This window comes from Ictidomys tridecemlineatus, chromosome 8 (assembly GCF_052094955.1).
Source record: "Ictidomys tridecemlineatus isolate mIctTri1 chromosome 8, mIctTri1.hap1, whole genome shotgun sequence".
NCBI lineage: Eukaryota > Metazoa > Chordata > Mammalia > Rodentia > Sciuridae > Ictidomys > Ictidomys tridecemlineatus.
Genome location: NC_135484.1, coordinates 68,707,354 through 68,722,689, shown reverse-complemented (window position 1 = coordinate 68,722,689; position 15,336 = coordinate 68,707,354).

The window sequence follows — 15,336 nt, the reverse complement described above, 5'->3', positions numbered from 1 at the left end:
AGAACCTGACTTACAGAGAAAATGGCAATACATAATTCTAGCCAGCACCAGTCTTGATGTGAAATGAAAAAAATACATAATTCCAGCCCCATCTAGCCATTTTTTTTTTTTGCCATCAGAAGGGAAGTGGGACACTGTGAAGGGATTGTACATTCACAGACCAGGGGTACAGGCCCACCAACGTCTGTGACCTAACCATAGGACTGTATACTGTTTCCATTCCCCAAACCTTACCATAAAAGCTTATCCGTTACAACATGTCAATATTAAAAAAAAAAAAAAAATTAAAAGGCATACTAAAATGCAAACAATAAAAGCAATTTGAAGAAAGTGAGCAAGCATGTCAAATACAGTAGGAATGTTGGAAATTTCAGAGCAAGAATAAAATATCCATAGGCTTGTCATGCAACTCAGTGGTAGAGTACTCACCTAGCATATACAGGCCTTAGCTTTAGTCCACTACAGTTAGGATACCAAGGGCTTTAGTGAAAAAAGTAAATAGCATGCAAGAACAAATGGATAATATAATAAGCAAATAAATTAAAAATATTAAGAAATTATTAAGAAAAATGTGAGAGATTAAAAACACCATAGCAGAAATTATGATTTTGATGGGGTTTTAAGTGAATGTATGAGAAAAGAATATCTGAGTTTGAGGCTATAAAGACAGATACTTTTATAACTGAAAAGCAAAAAAGAAAAAAGACTAAACAACAGCAGCAACAACAATTTAAAAAACCAGAGCATGATTATTATGAACTGTGGCTAAAATTAAGAAGAATTGGAATATATGTATGAACAAGAAGAAAAAGAGAAAAAAAAAAAACAAAAGTATATTCAAAGCAAATATTCTCATTAGACTGAAAATTTCCCCCAAAATGTCATACAACAAACCACATATTCAGGAAGCTAAGAGAACAGAAAGTAGGATAAATATCACAAAACTATGCTTATGTATTTCTATTGAAACTGGAAAAAAATCACAGATAAAAAAAATATTGAAAAAAGCCAGAGGAAATAAATACCTTACCTACAGAGGAGCAAAGATAAGAATTACATCTGACTTCTCTTCAGAAAGCAGGCAAAGAGAGTAGAGTGAAATATTTATAGTGTTGATGGGAAAAAAAAACATTTAGAATTCTGTACTCTGTAAAATTATCTTTCAAATGTGAAGACTTTCTCAGACATGCACAGATTGCAGGAATCTGTCACCAGTAGATGTACATTACAAGATATGTTAAAAGAATTTCCTCAAGAGAAGGCGAATGATATGCACCAGAAACTAGAACCTGCAAAAGGACAGAAAAAGAATAGAGGATACAACAATGTCTCAGTATCATCTGAGGTTGGTTCCATAGACACACCCTTCCCAGAATGCAAAAAATTCACATTTCTTAAATCTTCTGTGTAAAATGGGATAATGTCTGCATGTAACCTACATACTTACTCCTATATACAGTTAATCATCTCTAGGTGACTTAAAATAGCTAACCCAATGCAAATGCTATGCAAGTGGTAGATACATTATATTGCTTAAAGAATTATGGCAAGGAAAAAAAAGTCTGTGCATCTTGAGCACAGACACAAGCAATACAGGCATAACTACCTGTACATGAATGAGATGCAAGCCAAACGATGCTCAAAGGAGTGCTGGAGACAGACTGAGGATCTGTGAAATGGCAGGAGGCTACATAAGGTATGCCTGCAGGTCTCTTCATTTGCATACATTCAGGGATGTGCTTAGTGCTCAGAAAATTCAAAACTTTACATTTTGGGAATTTAAGTAATTTTTTTCAAATATTTTTGATCCATAGTGGGTTTATGCTTACAGAACATAAATTTTTAGATTACATAGGGTAATGCATATAATATGCTTATATATCCTTATGTTTAAGTAAAATGTATGGCAAAAATTATTCAAACTGAAGGAAGGAAATCAGAGTTTCCGAAAAGGAATTATTATACAGGGCATGGTAGCACATACCTATAATCCCATCATCCCAAGGCATTGAAGCAGAAAGATCACAAGTTTGAGACCAGTCTCTGCAACTAGTTAGACCCTGTCTCAATTAAAATAAAAAGGGCTCACTGGTAAAGAAACTCTGAGGTTTTTTCACCTCGCAATCCTGAAAAAATAAAGAAACAATGAAATAAAACAACAACAACAACAACAGCCCAGGAATTATAAGAGTTATACTACTTATAAAATGTACTGTTATTTTGAAGTGGGGTTGAATTTGAAATATATATTGTAAACTCTAGGAAAATTACTAACAAAAATTATTTTAAACAATGGTCTAGATTACTTATAATTACCGAAGAAATAAATATAATTGTTACAGATTTCATTTACATTAAAAGATTAGTAAAGGATAATTATGAACAACTTTGTGCCCACATATTAGATAACCTAGATGAAATGGAACAACTTCTCGAATAACACAATCTAGCAATCTTAAATGAGATGAAAAATACAAACTGAAAAAATCTATTTCTATTGAATAAATTAAATCCATTATTAGTTAAATTTCAAAGTAGAAAGCACAAAGCACGGACGAGTTCACTGAAATTCTACAAAATATTTTGGAAGAAAATATATCAAATTTTCTACATTTTCTTCCAGAAGATAAAAGCAGAGGGATGACTTCCCAACTTATTCTATGGAGCTATTAGTACATCAATACCAAAATAAGAATAGTCCAAAAAAACAAAAACTATAGGTCAATATGTTCTCAAGGATTTGGATGCAAAAATCCTCAACAAAATATTAGCAAATATAAACTACCAACATATAAAAAGAACTATGTAACATTGCACAGTGGAACTTATTCCATGTATGAAAGACTGCTTCAGTATTTAAAAAATCACAATGTAATACATCAAATCAATAAACTAAAATAGAAAAAAAATCATATTGTCATGTCAATAGCTACTGAAAAAGCACTTGAAAAATTCAGCATCTCTTCATGATTAAAAACTGTGAATTAACTAGGAAAAGAGAAGAATTACCAAAATTTACCAATTTTACAATTTTGCCTCCCAAAAACTTGCCTATAACTAATGTTATTATTAATATTGGGAAAATAGAAGTTTTAAGGTGAGTAACAGTGTAAAAATGTCTCCTCTAATTACATTATTCTCAATAACATATTGGACTTTGAACAATGAGCAAAGATAATGCAAGGGAGAAAACAGAGTCTTTAATTAGTTGTACTAAAACAGCTGAATGCCCACATGCAAAACAGTGAAATTACACAACAGTACTTATCCCCTTTATAAAACTCAACTGAAAATGTATCATAGTTCTATGTGTAAAATACAAAACAATAAAATTCCTAGAAGATACCATATGTGAAAACTCAGATGACATTGGATATAGCAATGAACTTTTAGATATAACACCAAAGGTAGGAGCCACAAAAGAGAACAGATAAACTTGGCTGTATTAAAGTTAAAACTTACACTATGTGAAAGTCAAAGGAATGAGTAAACAAGCTACAAGCTGGAAGAAAATATTCATTAAAGTCATATTTGGTAACAGACTTTTACAAAATATACTAATAATTCTTAGAAATCAACAATTTAAAAATGAACAAGTTGATTAAAAATTGGTGAAAAGAGGATCAACTTATGTGTGATTGGAGGATTGCAAATAAAAGCAATCAAATGCTACTACACACCAACCTACTGAATGGCTAAAAGTCAAACGATGACAAGACAAAGTTGTTAAGGATGTGGAATAAGAGAAACTCATTAGTTGTTAGTGAGAAAGCAAGATGGTACAGCTAATTGAAAAAGGATATGGCAATTATTTTTATATATTTAAATACACTTGTGCTACACGAACCAGCATTTGTAATCCTCAATAGTTATCCAAATGAATTAAAATCTATGTCCCAATGAAAGCCTACATAAGGGTATTTATAGCTTCATTATTCATAACTGGGAATAATCTTCAGTCTGTGAGTGAATAAAGTATAATAAACCCATACAATGGAATATTATATAGTGCTAAAACCAAATGAGTTGTTAACCATGTAAAGACATGAAAGAAGGTTAAATGGACATCAATAAGTTAAAGAAACAAATATGAGACAGGTATATACTGGGTTAACCCAGTTATATTATATTCTAGAAAAGATAAATTACAGACATGGTAAATGCACCAGAGAGTGAGAGGGAATAGGTGTTAAGGAAGTATTAATGGGTAGAGCACAGAGGATTTTAATAGAAATGAAATTACTCTGTATAATATTGCAGTTCTGTCACATATATCACACTATAGTGGTCTTACATGTATTACACTATAGTGTAATATATACATATTCACAGTAATATACATGTAGAGAGAGGTATATAATTTATGACAGCAAGTAAATGGTGGACTTTGGGTGGTAACAATGTGTCAACATAGGTCCATATTGTTTTGTAAATATAGCACTCTGGCATAGGGACTTTTTCTTAGAAAGCCTGTATTTATGTGGATAGAATACATATATGAGAAATCTCTGCATCTTCTGGTCAATAATGTTATGAACCTGTAACTGTTACAAAATATAAAGTCAATTTAATAGAAGAGAGAAAAAAATTTGATAACAAGTTCAGTTATAAGCATATGTAAATATAATTAAAATTTAGAGGAGAATTTCTCCAATTTTCATGATGAATTATAACAAAAAGTGATTAAAAGCATAAATACAGAGAATAGAACAATATCTTATTTTTTCCTAAAGCTAAATAATTTAATATTGTCTTCAAAGTCTCCCATATCTGCATGGTAGCAAACCAGTTTCATTGCTACAGCCCAAATCACTGCTTAACCCACAGGAAGCTAATTACTAGACAGGAATGCTGAGGTCAGCTGCTGCAGCCCATTCTGGGAATGCCTGTCTTCATTAGTTGCCTGCCATCAGAAACAGATGCAAGAATTGGTGAAACTACATTTTCATCTAGAGCTCCAGCTGCAAGGAAGTTGAGTAAAGGTACTTTATAGATTCAAATTTTTTTCAAATCATGTCTTTCAAAAGCCATGTGGTAATGGACATTGAGTGCCAATCAACAACTATACATGGAAAATATCATAAAGCAAAAATCATATTAGATACATACATGAATATATATGTATATATGTACATAGACACACACACATGCATATATATATGTGTATGTGTGTATACATATATGCATAGCAAAGTTGTATAATATGAAATCACACATCTTCAGTGCATAGTCTGATGACTTTAAATTAATATGTAAACTTTGAAACCACCATTCCCAACAAGATATTGCTGTGATATTTTTTTATGGATAGCCTTTATTAAATCAAAGGAATTCCTTCTCAAAGGTTTTTAGAGACTTTAGAAATAATGAATAGTGAATTTTGTAAAAAGTTTTTTTTTTATAATCAATCCTATTGAAACACTTATATGGTTGTCTTCCTTTATTCTGTTACAATGCTGATTTTTATTCAAGATTTTCTAAAACTTTTTATTTTGAAATAATTTTAGACTTAGAAGAGAGTTGCAAAGATAGTACAGAAAGTTCTTGTATACTCTTCACTTAAATAATCCTAATATTAACATCTTACATAATCATGATAAATTAGAAAAACTAAGACATATCATTCTTAAATCCTCTTAATCACACTTAACACACTTTCAGCACTTACAAACTAATATTTTGAAGTAAACCACAGTTGGGTTTATTCTTTTTCAAAATAGCTGGATTCAACTTGCTACTATCTTATTAAGAATTTTTGCATGTATATTTATAAAGATTGTTACTCTGTCCTGCATTACTAAAATGTCTTCATTTTATTTTGCTCTATTGTTTTGATGTCATATTAACATAGTTTGAGAAGAATTATGAGAGAGTTTGTATAAGTTTTGTACTTTAACATCTTTAATGTTAAATTCACAGAGAAATAATCTGAGAATAGAACTTTCTTTATGGGAATGTTTTTAATTAATGAAATTTATTTATTAGATATGTTTATTTTGATCTTTCTATGTTTTATTTTATATACTTTTACAAGATGTGTTTTTAGTTACTAATCGATTTGATCTAAGTTTTCAGATTTACTGACAAAATTTTTGTATAAGTAAGATATTACTGATGTCTTCTTTTTTATTTATGATATTGGTAGTTTGTGCTACATCTCATTTTTTCTTCTTTGGTACATTTTAAGATTACCAATCTATATAAACTAAATAAAAATATATATTTTAAAATTTTTATTACATTTTCTGTATGGTTTCTCTCTTTTCTGTTTTGCTGATTTCTTCTCTTGGTTTTATTGCCTTCCAACTTAATATGGAAACTTATTGATTTTGAATCTTTCTTCTTTATAAAATTCGAAGTGCTTGAGGCTTTAAAGTTCCCACCAGATACCAAGTTATTTGCAATTCCACACACTTTGATGTGTTGCATTTTTTTCTCATTTAGCTCAAAAATATTTTCTAATTTCCCTTCTGATATTTCTTTGTCCCATAAGTCATTTATATTTTGCTGGTTAATTTACATATACCTGGGTATTTTCTAGACAAATTGATATTGGTTCTTAATCAATTCCTTTATGTTCAGAGAATATGTGATGCAAATTGTCAAGCTTTTATTTAATGATACTTTTCATGGTCATTTTATCAACTGACTTAGTGAATGTTCCAGGTGGACTTGAATGTGCTATTTGGGGTCACAGATGTTCTTCAATTCATAATGGAGTTACAACTTCAAAAACTAATTATACATTGAAACTATAGTAAGTTAAAGAATACATTTGATATATCTAACTGGCCAATCAACATAACTTAGCAACACAGAACACTGTAGAGTACCAGTTATTTGTTTTTTGTTGGAGTAACCAATTGGCAACTCCCACTTGCTGCTCCTGCCCTATACCACAAGACTATTTTTCTGCATATAACTAGCTTGGAAAAAGATTCTGAGCTCAAAATAGTATTTTCACAATGTGTATTGCTTTGGTACCATTATAAAATCAAAACTATGTTGTAGCATTTTATGTCTTTAATACAACATCATGTATGTGTTTAATTTGATACACACACACACACACACACACACACACACACACACATATATATATATATATTTTTTTAAGTACTGGGGATTGAAGTTTGCGCTTTGAACATGCTACATAAGTTCTTCCACTGAGCTACATCCCAGCCATTTTTATTCTTTTATTTATTTGTTTAATTTTGAGATGAGGTCTTACTCAGTTGCAAGGCTTGTCTCAGACTTTCCATCCTCTTGTCTCTGCCTCCAAAGTAGCTGGGACACAGGCATGAGCCACTGTGCCTAGCTGGGTTTATTAATTTATTCAAGAAACAATTAGGAATTGAATATCTTAGAATGGATGGTACTATCACTCCATGGTATGTAAACACTTTCTATAAGTTAGAAGTAATAGCCTATAAAAATACACAAGAAAAAGAATGAGTTTGAAAAACCTAATGATAAAATTATACATACCCAACTACCCCCACACAGAAGGAGATATATGACATAAACCGTGCAAATTAAATATGTATATAAACGAATTATTACATTTTGCTCTAAATCTGCTCTTCCCTTCTTTTACAGAAGCAGACTTACCCTGAATTGTGACCACCTGGCTAGGAATAGCTTTCCCAGGTCTCAAAGCACTGAGTGTGGCCATTTTCCCATGTTCTTGGCAATGGGTTATGAGTGTTTTCGTGTGTGTCATCTCTTCACTAAGGCCATAAACATCTGGCTGGCTTTTCCATGCTTGCTTTCTCATTTCTATCAGCTGCAACCAGTTGTAAGAGAATCAGAGAGGTTCCAAAGGGAAACAACGCATGAGAAATCCTGATTCCCTAAGGAACTTCCTAGAAACCTTGAACTGAGCCCTGAATGATGACTCCAGAATGCAACAAGAGAAAGAAAAATAAAAGCCCATCTTTTTTGAGATATTACAGTTTGGGATTTATTTTGTGGCAATTTAGCTTAACAACAGTTGCAACCCACTAGCTGCTAACAAAGCAACATTCATTTTAAAGTGCATATATAAACTAAAGGATACACAGGAAACTTGTTAATTAGGATAATTGTCACATGTTTTTTAGAGGGAGGGGAAAAAGCAAAAATAAAAAAAGATAAACTTTTTTTGTGAATGGGCCATCATTTGAGTGAAAAATGATTACAAGATATAATATACGCACACAGTAACCCAAACAGTCACCGAAAGCCTGATCATTGTCTCAGATGCCAATCCAATAATGAGGACATAGTTTTGAGAAAAAGGAAAGAGAAGTCTTATTGCTTTGATAGCAAAGGAGAAACAAGGTACTCCTGTCACAATGGCTGTGATTCTGCCCATCAAGGGGAACACAGGGTATTTAAAGAGGTGATTTCAATACTATCTTCCAGGTGTGCCCCCACAAGGGTTGTAATTCACTTGTTAGTTTGGAAGGTAGCGATTTCTTAGAATTTCTGGTCATTCCTGATGTCTTGATTACTTCATTCCAAAGGCTGTTGTGTGTTCAAGGACAGATGACTCAACCTAGGATGGAGAAGAAAAGTAGTCCTATTTCCCTAGAGGTGAGGTGGTGAGGGAGAGAGAGAGGGAGAATAGAAAACAAACAAACAAACAAAAAAGTTCTTTTTTTAACTGTATTTTTTTACTTTATTTATTTATCTATTTTTTATAGTTGTAGATGGTCTCATGTTTTTATTTGTTTCACTTATATATGGTGCTAAGGATTAAACCCAGGCCTCCCACATACTAGAGAAGTGCTCTGCCACTGAGCTATTACATAGCCCCCCAAAATTGGTTTTAAAATAAGCCTCCCTGGCAGAGTAGGTAGGGCTATATTCAAAGCATGAAGTGGGCCACTGTTAAAAAAAAAAAAAAAAAAAAAAAAAAAACCACCTCTGAGGATAAAAAGAAAGAATGGAGAAGATAAAGAAAAGAAAAAAAAGAGAAATAAAAGTGACAATAATTATCTTCTCAAAAAATTTTCACATTCCATCATCATGCAAAGTATAGATTGTAATTAATGAGAGTAGCATGAAAATTACTAAAGGGGAAAAATACTTTGAAAACATTGAAAAGATAAGAGCAGGAAAACTTGCCTTGGGTAACTCAGCAGTGGCTGCAAATTCCACTGTTCTTTACAAGTGTCTAGTGCATGAGCATCCTCTTCATGTGGACAGTATCCCCACTGTATCACATGCTCTAGACATGGCTAAATTACTATCTATTTTCACAGCCACAATCATGAAAGAAACTTTGTTCAGAAACCACATTTTTTTATTGCTGACCATTTCATAACTCTCTATTTATTGAAGTTTTAGTAATTAACTATTGAGATCCTTCAATAAGTTATTTTTATTAATCACAGGAAGATAGTTATCTATACTTAATTTAAAGCATTTTTACCGAAAATTTACTCACCGGAATTTTCATGGACTTTCCTTTGAGAATAGCTGTTCTTCGAATTCTGTGTTGTCATTCTTACAAAAACCTTACCAAAAAAATCTGGTTCAACATTTTTTTTTAAGCTATACCAGGAATTGAGACAGAGGTATCTTACTGAGGCCAGGGAGCAAAAGCACAGTCAGTGTAGGTAACAAAAGATTGGGTCAGGAAGAAGGGGGCTGATTCAAGACAAATTGGATGCTAATGTCTCCAGAAAACTTCCCCTTCCTCCAACCTGTTGCTAAGGTTACTTGTTCCCAGGGAATTGTTCCCTGTGGCAGTTGTTAATGAATGCACCCTGGGCTACTCTCTTCCTGTCTGTACCCCTGGAAGTTTCCTTTCTCACTTTTGGCCATATAGGCAAGATAAGAGGAGAAGAAGAAGTAATGAGAAGAAAGGGGCAGGATACCCCACTCCCTCAGGCATCAACTTGGACCCCTTCCTCTATGGAGGAGATTCTGTCCCTCTCTCTCTTTATTTCCATGTGTATATGACAAACATAAGAAAATTACAGGAAATGATACTTGCAGTAGTAGATTCCTTGAGATTATAGAGGAAGAAGTACACTAGGTAATACTATTCTCACTGATGGATTTGGAAATAAATTGTGAAATAGCATCACAGGGACTTCCAATTCACTTGTGTTCCAAGTTTTGCCAAGAAAATACTCATATCTGACTTCCTGGATACTTCCTATATCCAAAGCTAACCTCCACTAGTTGCCAATATGTCAGTTTGCAGAGTGACTGCAAGTCTCTCTCTGAAAGATTGAAAACTTATGAACAATTCATAAGTAGAGCACATGATAGATCTTTTAAACCTCAAATGACCAATACTATCTCTATAAAGAAATCACATTTCAAACCTTTGAGTGGCTTCTCTGCAGCAGTCACTGAGCTGCATACTTAATGTTCTATGTAAAAATGTGTATAAATATATCAAAATATGTATAAATATATCATTAGGAAATTAGATTACCTGTGTAACATTTCATGTGGTTTTTAAATTTGTTACTAATCTAATCTCAGTAATTTAGTGAAACAGGAAAAAATTCAAAATATGTGTGTGTATAAATATGCCACAATGAAATACATAATTCTGTATAACTAAAGTGCACTAATGAAACAAAAGATATTAAATGAATAAAATTTAAAAACTCCACAGTTATGATTTATTAATTTTTTTCCCAAAAAATAATTTTTAGGGGGCTGGGGATGTGGCTCAAGCGGTAGCGTGCTCACCTGGCATGACTGAGGCCCGGAGTTCGATCCTCAGCACCACATACAAACAAAGATGTTGTGTCCACTGAAAACTAAAATAAATAAATAACTCTCTCTCTCTCTAAAAATAAATAAATAAAAATAAAAAAATAATAATTTTTAGTATATAATTGATCCCTTAATTTTATGGACTTGGAATGAAAAGACCTTTGACACTAGCTGTTTTTGTTGGAAAAACTGGTGTATATATTTGGGAAACTCAGTTTCTTAATCTATAAAGTAGGGTTAGTAGTATGTGTCTACCTACTTTGTAGGAATTCAGTGCAGATTAAATATACCAATAAAAAGAAACCCATTTCTTGAGTTACAAAATTCACACAAATGCAATCTGTTATCAATCAAGTGAGAATGTAATGAAGTATTATGTGACAGAAGATGAAAAGGCCATATTGAAATATTCTTTGAAAAATTAGTAACAATTATTCACAAATTATCTGCAACCTTCCTTGTAAATTGAATTACTAAAAGTAGAAAACTAATTTTTAGCTTTTCGAAAATAGGCTTTCATTTTGTAGCAGAATAAATTAATAGAACTTTCTCTATACTCTGATTATGCTGTTTCAGAAAGATATAGTAAATCATCCAGTATCTCTTTGGTTTGTATCTATAATTCTCTATGCCTGAATATTAATTTTAAGGTAATTAAATAAAATTTTAAACAAGAAACAAATGCCTAACATTTCAAATTTTTAGTTAATTCTCAAAAAAGATTAAATTAACTATTTCCCTTTAACTTACAAACAAATAGAATTATTTCACATATTTTTAAAATTGATTTTTATTTTAGGAAGAAAACTCATATTACATATTTATCACTGTCATCTCCCCATTGAGCTCCCATTAATATTAAAGGGAGTTCAGTTCAATACATTAACATCTCAGTGAGAGTCTGTCTCATTATAATTATCACTGACCTTGTCAATTTTAAATTTTAGCTTGGGTCAAAATTAAATCTAAGCTATCAAGAACAAAGTAAAAGCAAAGTGAAAGGTAGAGCATTTCTAATTAAAGGACTCATATGAATATTAATATAAATATACATGTGTATGGATTTATATATGTATGTGTTTTTGTGTATGTATTTACAATAATGAAGATATATGCTATTTAATGTACTTAAATTTAAATTGCTTTGTATCCTTCATATCATTATCACCTACAGAATTTTAAAAAATTTTAGAAGCAAATGTAACTATTCTTGAAGATTTTGATTCAACTGTTGTGAATAAATCTCATGTTTGTGTGTTTTTATAAGGTGACATAGTAATTCTGATTCACCCCCATGGTTGTGAACTTCTGTTCCATGACATAAACAATTTAAGTACATCTACTTTAATATATGAATTTGAACCTTAAATTCAGTTGCAGCTTCAGTAAACCTCTCTAATTATACTTGTAATCGTCATTTTGGCAAGTCTTTGGGGACACATATATTCCATCTGCACAAAAATCTTGCATTGACCTCGGTGACTTTTAATAAAGCTACATTTTCCAACCATTGCCTCTAGAGCAGTTAAATAAACAACTTCTTTTTTGAAAAGCTGATGCAGAGCTATGTATTGGCATAGAGAATATAACAATTTCAGGTTTTGGAAACAAGTTAAATTCAGAATTTTTTCCCCTTTCACCTACATGATAAATGTTTATGGATTTCATGTTTATATCCTTGATAAAGTATTCATTTTTGTTTCAAGGAGCTTTTTAAGGTAGTGAAGAACTACAAAAAGGAAGAACCAAAACGATGGAAGAAAGTAGGAGCAGAAAGTAAGAGAGAGAGACAGAGAGAGAGAGAGAGAGAGAGAGAGAGAGAGAGAGAGAGGACAGAGAAGTGCAATTTGGTGGAGAGCATTTCATCTGTGATTGCATCCTTTGTTTTCAAATAAAATCTTATCATTAGCTCCTATATACAAAAGAGAAAAAATGAAAAAGGGAAAGGATAGAAGATGGTTGAGGTAGACTGGGGTGCAGAATACCATCTACCAGGTCTCCTTTAACATTAAAGAGTTCAAGAGATCTAAAAAATTAATTTGGAAAAAAAGAACTTTTATCTTAAGTATTGGAGACCTATTCAGAAATCTTATTTTCAATATTTAATAATTGTGCAACTCAAATCAATTTCTCAAAAATCACTTGACCCAGTTTTCTTTTCTATAAAACTGACACATGACTTTTAGGTTCTTTGTAAATAAATCTACTGTGCACAAAGTTCTTAGCATATGGTAAATTTTCATTAGACAAAAGCTATTAGTATTACTGATAGGATAAGATATATACCAAGCATGTTTCGCTACATGTCTTCTCTTAGTAAATACCATTAGCTCATAGTGTCTGAGCAATATGTCAATTATTTCATCTATATAGGCATTACTTTCTATTTCCTTATTCTTATCACTATGTACCTAGATGGGTATTTTTTAAATCAATGTCAGAAAAGTATTGTGTAGCTAATCACCAATCAGAAGTTCACCTAAACCTCATTTTTTGCAAGAAAGTTAACTTACTTCCAAAAAATCTACATAAATAAACTTTTACTAAGGATCTACAGTTACTTCTGTGTGTGTGTGTGTGTGTGTGTGTCTGTGTGTCTGTGTGTGTGTACATATAATGTAAAAGGAATAACACAAAGAAAAGTTTATTTAGATATTGCTTCATTTTCTTAAGAGGTGAAAATCATACTTGGTGTTGATATCTGTTTTAGATTTTCAAAATCATAACAATAATTTGTTGTTTCCTCTAATTATGAAGTCAGAGCACCAGAAAATATAAAAAAATATATAAGAAATATTATCTGAATTCTTAGGATAAATTTCTAAGGAAAACTTTTGAAATAAAAAAAAGGATGTGTTATTTAATATTTGTAACAGATGATGGGATGATGGACTGTTGCTTTCCCAAAATATTAAGCTTAAGTGTATACATAACATTGTTTAGTAAAAAGAATATCTTTTCCTTGTTGACAGTTAAAAAAAATTCTTTTTAGTTTTCAAATATGGAGAACATTGGTTTATTGTTGCACAGACTATTTAGATGCATTCTTCTCTACATATTTTATTTTCGTCATGTCCTCTGTCCATGGATTGAGTGTGTTCTTTATGTTATGTGGACTACATTACAATTGACTCATTTTTTGCTGTGTCATATTTCGTACAACTGCTTTATTTAAGTTGTTAGTTGCTTTTAAAATTTGTGAGTGTTTAAGACAGTAAATGTTTAAGATTTGTGTTTCTAAAAGTTGTAAGGAGAAATAATTTCTTATCATCTCTTAATATCCAAAATGTGTTGCTCTTTGTTGACTATAATATTTTATAATTATATATAATATTATACTTAGCTTCTTTTTTGTCTTGGTCCATGCAAGTGGAAGAAAAAGCTCTTTTTTGGAATTAAAATAAAATGCCACATTTCTCATTTCATACATAATTCTTTTTCTTGTTATATTCTGTACCTCCCATTAATTAAATATTCAGTGTGTGTGTGTATACATTTTCCTGATAAACATTTACTCATCATCCTTGTAATTATATAAGAGAGGTATTTTAAGGAGATACAAGAAAAAAATGTGGTCTGTATGAATACAAGTTATTAATTTTATCAGAGACTTAGGAAAGTTTGAACTTGTACTAGAGTTTGGGGCACAAGAATAAAATTCACAAGGGGAGATTGAAGAAGTATGGTTTATCAGAGAAATAGAAGGTTTAGTTACTCAGTTTAAACTCAAAAAGATAATCTTTTTCCATTTATGTGGTTTTGAAGTGTGAAAAAATATATGATGTAGAGACTGATCTGTTAATACCATCATAGGTAATATTTTTTAAAAGTTTGTATACACTGTATTGTCAAGAATAGATCTGGAGGAGTGGTAAAGACATTTATCAAGTGTTACACAGTGTTACTAGCCAGCAGTCAATAGTATATAAAATAGAAGACCATACTGACCATGAACTTGTATCTTTTTTAAGCTTATAATATATCTTAAGATGTTGCAAAATAAATTCCTCAATATTTGAATTATTATAATAAAATATTGGTGCTGGCGAAGTGACTTACTGGGAGAGTGCTTGCCTAGCATGTTTAAGGCTCAGATTTTGATTCCCACAACTGAAAACAAGAAGTGGAAATATGATTGAATGATACAGATTGTATATACTTTGTTTGAAACAACAATAAAAGATGCAGATATCACAACAGAGGGACTGAACATCAAGCAGCAAAGAAGAGTGACGTCCGATTGATAATATAAGTCCTCTAATTGCCTTAGTGTTTTAAAAGGCTTTCCAGTCTCTGTTATAGGAAGGAGGGAACTCAGGAAAAAACTAATATATTCTCTGAGTTAAAGAGAGGGAGGTTAGTGTAAGGAGAGGCCAAAATTGCTAGAGTTCACAGAACTGAATACAAGAGAACAGAGGGCTGCACAGAGAAAACTCATTAGGATATGCATGTATTTCCCTGTAGTATTTAACTGTGTTCTGATCATTACTTGAGTGAGGACACTATACAGACCCTGGGAAGAAACCAAAATAATGATTGTAGAAAGGTGCCTAGTGATCATAGGGAACTGGGAAACATGCCTGTCCTCACCAACCAGAATGGTGTTCTCAA